At 55.6% G+C, this 5,000-nt stretch overlaps 3 non-coding genes across 3 annotated transcripts; all 3 read right to left on the bottom strand.

The window, feature by feature from the left end:
* Positions 1-2,606: 2,606 nt before the first annotated feature.
* Positions 2,607-2,718, bottom strand: TRNAL-CAA (transfer RNA leucine (anticodon CAA)). The gene is made up of 2 exons: positions 2,681-2,718; positions 2,607-2,652 (listed from the first exon to the last, which is right to left on the bottom strand). It is a non-coding gene; the product is annotated as a tRNA-Leu (tRNA).
* Positions 2,719-3,528: 810 nt separating this feature from the next.
* Positions 3,529-3,600, bottom strand: TRNAP-AGG (transfer RNA proline (anticodon AGG)). Its single transcript has one exon. It is a non-coding gene; the product is annotated as a tRNA-Pro (tRNA).
* Positions 3,601-4,410: 810 nt separating this feature from the next.
* TRNAL-CAA (transfer RNA leucine (anticodon CAA)) lies at positions 4,411-4,522 on the bottom strand. The gene is made up of 2 exons: positions 4,485-4,522; positions 4,411-4,456 (listed from the first exon to the last, which is right to left on the bottom strand). It is a non-coding gene; the product is annotated as a tRNA-Leu (tRNA).
* Between the last annotated feature and the right edge of the window lie 478 nt (positions 4,523-5,000).

Raw genomic sequence — 5,000 nt, 5'->3', positions numbered from 1 at the left:
AGAGAACAGTGAGGGGGAGGGGGGTGGTCTGCTTACCTCACTTGGCGCCATGCCCCAGTCGCTCCATGGCCTGACCCCTGCGTGTCACGTGGCCTGCCCCTGGCGCAAGCGCAGAGGACTGAGCTACCTCTCAAGCAGAGAAACAAGAAGAAGAGCGGCAGCCTTCGCTGGCCAAAGGCCATCTGCTGCCGCTCGATCGGGCTCGATCAGGCGAGATATATGTGGCCGACCGGCCTAGAGCGCAAACCTGTGCTGCTCAGGGTGGGCAGCTTCCCAGCTGGAGGATGTGTCTTGAAAGCCGACAGAGGCAAGAAGGCGCACTCCCTCAGCCCGCTCCAACCTCTGGATTCCTGCGAATTTCAGAAGAGAACTCTGGGGCAGCATGGCTTCTGTCATCTCCCAACAGCCTCTCTGTTCTTGCTATGTAAATACCTTTACATCCCCCGAACTGAGCATGTCTGTTTTTTTATTTTTATTTTGCTGAGGTGTGGTGCCTTCAACGACCGACAGGTGGCAGGAGAGCACTTTCTCCAACTGTGAAGGGGACTTTTTTCACTTCCTGAGTAGACTGGGCTCAGTGACATATGCCACCAAGCCAGCCACTAGAAAATGCAGGTTTTGCAGCCGTGGGCCAGTGGGGGTTTAAGGGCAGGTGTGCCTCCGGCGTCTCTGGCAGACAGCTCCAGTTGCAAGGCAGCAGAAGAGAACAGGGAGGCTTGCCGGGCGCTGCATTCGGGGGCCCCCACGAGGTTTTCCGCAAGCCTTACACTCTGAAATGTGCTCAAAAAAATGAGCCCGGCTTGTCAGGAGTGGGATTTGAACCCACGCCTCCAATCGGAGACCAGAACACCCAGATGCTGGGAAGAGCTGCGCCTCTTGAGTCTGGCGCTTTAGACCACTCGGCCACCCTGACAGCTATGGGCAGGATTGGGAAAGATTCTTCAGTACCCAATGTCGCCAGGTGCCAGCGCCAGTTTTCATGCCCCGATCTCTGCATCAAAAGTACCCAAACACTCACTTAAGGACCCAGGGATGGCAGGAAACGCCCACTGATGGAGCCAGTGGACAGTTTGCAGGGTGCAAATAAGGGCTGGCCTCAGATCACTCATGGCGTAGTGCCGGCCTGTCCATACCTGTCGAAACCTGCATGCGGTCAAATGTGTCCGATTGACATTGTGGAAATAAAAAGAAACCAGCACCATGTTTCTGCCCGGTCTCGAACCGGGGACCTTTCGCGTGTTAGGCGAATGTGACAACCACTACACTACAGAAACAGCTCTGGTAGGCTGCGCTCTAGTGTGCTGGGACAGCTTTCAGTTGAAAGGCTTTGTGGCACTGATGTCTCATGGGGCCCGCTGGTACTTGCCAGGTGGCACACACCAACGTGAAAGTTTGGCGCAAGCCTGCGCCGGACCTACATGGCAGCACTCACAGCACCTCACACACAGGCTGCAGACACATACAAAAGACCAAGCTGGATGCAACAGTGGCGCGAGCCATGGCAGTCCCCACCCAGAAGGCATGTCCAAACCTTTATACATCAGCTCGCCGCCAGCGCATCATTACAAAGGAGGGGGAATTTCCAACACTGCCTCTTGGGCCATGGGCTTAAAAGCAGCCAACCATTGGCGACAGGCATCGAACCAGATACGGTCACGCACAAACTATTTTTGGGGGGGAATTGGGGACTCTGTGTTTTTTGTTTTCGGCGCTCCAAAAAAAAAGGGCTCGTCCGGGATTTGAACCCAGGACCTCTCGCACCCTAAGCGAGAATCATACCCCTAGACCAACGAGCCACCGCATGCAGAGAACAGTGAGGGGGAGGGGGGTGGTCTGCTTACCTCACTTGGCGCCATGCCCCAGTCGCTCCACGGCCTGACCCCTGCGTGTCACGTGGCCTGCCCCTGGCGCAAGCGCAGAGGACTGAGCTGCCTCTCAAGCAGAGAAACAAGAAGAAGAGCGGCAGCCTTCGCTGGCCAAAGGCCATCTGCTGCCGCTCGATCGGGCTCGATCAGGCGAGATATATGTGGCCGACCGGCCTAGAGCGCAAACCTGTGCTGCTCAGGGTGGGCAGCTTCCCAGCAGGAGGATGTGTCTTGAAAGCCGACAGAGGCAAGAAGGCGCACTCCCTCAGCCAGCTCCAACCTCTGGATTCCTGCGAATTTCAGAAGAGAACTCTGGGGCAGCATGGCTTCTGTCATCTCCCAACAGCCTCTCTGTTCTTGCTATGTAAATACCTTTACATCCCCCGGACTGAGCATGTCTGTTTTTTTATTTTTATTTTGCTGAGGTGTGGTGCCTTCAACGACCGACAGGTGGCAGGAGAGCACTTTCTCCAACTGTGAAGGGGACTTTTTTCACTTCCTGAGTAGACTGGGCTCAGTGACATATGCCACCAAGCCAGCCACTAGAAAATGCAGGTTTTGCAGCCGTGGGCCAGTGGGGGTTTAAGGGCAGGTGTGCCTCCGGCGTCTCTGGCAGACAGCTCCAGTTGCAAGGCAGCAGAAGAGAACAGGGAGGCTTGCCGGGCGCTGCATTCGGGGGCCCCCACGAGGTTTTCCGCAAGCCTTACACTCTGAAATGTGCTCAAAAAAATGAGCCCAGCTTGTCAGGAGTGGGATTTGAACCCACGCCTCCAATCGGAGACCAGAACACCCAGATGCAGGGAAGAGCTGCGCCTCTTGAGTCTGGCGCCTTAGACCACTCGGCCACCCTGACAGCTATGGGCAGGATTGGGAAAGATTCTTCAGTACCCAATGTCGCCACGTGCCAGCGCCGGTTTTCATGCCCCGATCTCTGCATCAAAAGTACCCAAACACTCACTTAAGGACCCAGGGATGGCAGGAAACGCCCACTGATGGAGCCAGTGGACAGTTTGCAGGGTGCAAATAAGGGCTGGCCTCAGATCACTCATGGCGTAGTGCCGGCCTGTCCATACCTGTCGAAACCTGCATGCAGTCAAATGTGTCCGATTGACATTGTGGAAATAAAAAGAAACCAGCACCATGTTTCTGCCCGGTCTCGAACCGGGGACCTTTCGAGTGTTAGGCGAATGTGATAACCACTACACTACAGAAACAGCTCTGGTAGGCTGCGCTCTAGTGTGCTGGGACAGCTTTCAGTTGAAAGTCTTTGTGGCACTGATGTCTCATGGGGCCCGCTGGTACCTGCCAGGTGGCACACACCAATTTGAAAGTTTGGCGCAAGCCTGCGCCGGACCTACATGGCAGCACTCACAGCACCTCACACACAGGCTGCAGACACATACAAAAGACCAAGCTGGATGCAACAGTGGCGCGAGCCATGGCAGTCCCCACCCAGAAGGCATGTCCAAACCTTTATACATCAGCTCGCCGCCAGCGCATCATTACAAAGGAGGGGGAATTTCCAACACTGCCTCTTGGGCCATGGGCTTAAAAGCAGCCAACCATTGGCGACGGGCATCGAACCAGATACGGTCACGCACAAACTATTTTTGGGGGGGAATTGGGGACTCTGTGTTTTTTGTTTTCGGCGCTCCAAAAAAAAGGGCTCGTCCGGGATTTGAACCCGGGACCTCTCGCACCCTAAGCGAGAATCATACCCCTAGACCAACGAGCCACCGCATGCAGAGAGCAGTGAGGGGGAGGGGGGTGCTCTGCTTACCTCACTTGGCGCCATGCCCCAGTCTCTCCACGGCCTGACCCCTGCGTGTCACGTGGCCTGCCCCTGGCGCAAGCGCAGAGGACTGAGCTGCCTCTCAAGCAGAGAAACAAGAAGAAGAGCGGCAGCCTTTGCTGGCCAAAGGCCATCTGCTGCCGCTCGATCGGGCTCGATCAGGCGAGATATATGTGGCCCACCGGCCTAGAGCGCAAACCTGTGCTGCTCAGGGTGGGCAGCTTCCCAGCAGGAGGATGTGTCTTGAAAGCCGACAGAGGCAAGAAGGCGCACTCCCTCAGCCCGCTCCAACCTCTGGATTCCTTCGAATTTCAGAAGAGAACTCTGGGGCAGCATGGCTTCTGTCATCTCCCAACAGCCTCTCTGTTCTTGCTATGTAAATACCTTTACATCCCCCGGACTGAGCATGTCTGTTTTTTTATTTTTATTTTGCTGAGGTGTGGTGCCTTCAACGACCGACAGGTGGCAGGAGAGCACTTTCTCCAACTGTGAAGGGGACTTTTTTCACTTCCTGAGTAGACTGGGCTCAGTGACATATGCCACCAAGCCAGCCACTAGAAAATGCAGGTTTTGCAGCCGTGGGCCAGTGGGGGTTTAAGGGCAGGTGTGCCTCCGGCGTCTCTGGCAGACAGCTCCAGTTGCAAGGCAGCAGAAGAGAACAGGGAGGCTTGCCGGGCGCTGCATTCGGGGGCCCCCACGAGGTTTTCCGCAAGCCTTACACTCTGAAATGTGCTAAAAAAAATGAGCCCGGCTTGTCAGGAGTGGGATTTGAACCCACGCCTCCAATCGGAGACCAGAACACCCAGATGCAGGGAAGAGCTGCGCCTCTTGAGTCTGGCGCCTTAGACCACTCGGCCACCCTGACAGCTATGGGCAGATTTGGGAAAGATTCTTCAGTACCCAATGTCGCCACGTGCCAGCGCCGGTTTTCATGCCCCGATCTCTGCATCAAAAGTACCCAAACACTCACTTAAGGACCCAGGGATGGCAGGAAACGCCCACTGATGGAGCCAGTGGACAGTTTGCAGGGTGCAAGTAAGGGCTGGCCTCAGATCACTCATGGCGTAGTGCCGGCCTGTCCATACCTGTCGAAACCTGCATGCAGTCAAATGTGTCCGATTGACATTGTGGAAATAAAAAGAAACCAGCACCATGTTTCTGCCCGGTCTCGAACCGGGGACCTTTCGAGTGTTAGGCGAATATGATAACCACTACACTACAGAAACAGCTCTGGTAGGCTGCGCTCTAGTGTGCTGGGACAGCTTTCAGTTGAAAGGCTTTGTGGCACTGATGTCTCATGGGGCCCGCTGGTACCTGCCAGGTGGCACACACCAACGTGAAAG

This window comes from Ambystoma mexicanum, chromosome 2q (genome assembly GCF_040938575.1).
Source record: "Ambystoma mexicanum isolate Mex_15411 chromosome 2q, UKY_AmexF1_1, whole genome shotgun sequence".
NCBI lineage: Eukaryota > Metazoa > Chordata > Amphibia > Caudata > Ambystomatidae > Ambystoma > Ambystoma mexicanum.
This window is presented reverse-complemented; position numbering and strand designations above follow the sequence as displayed.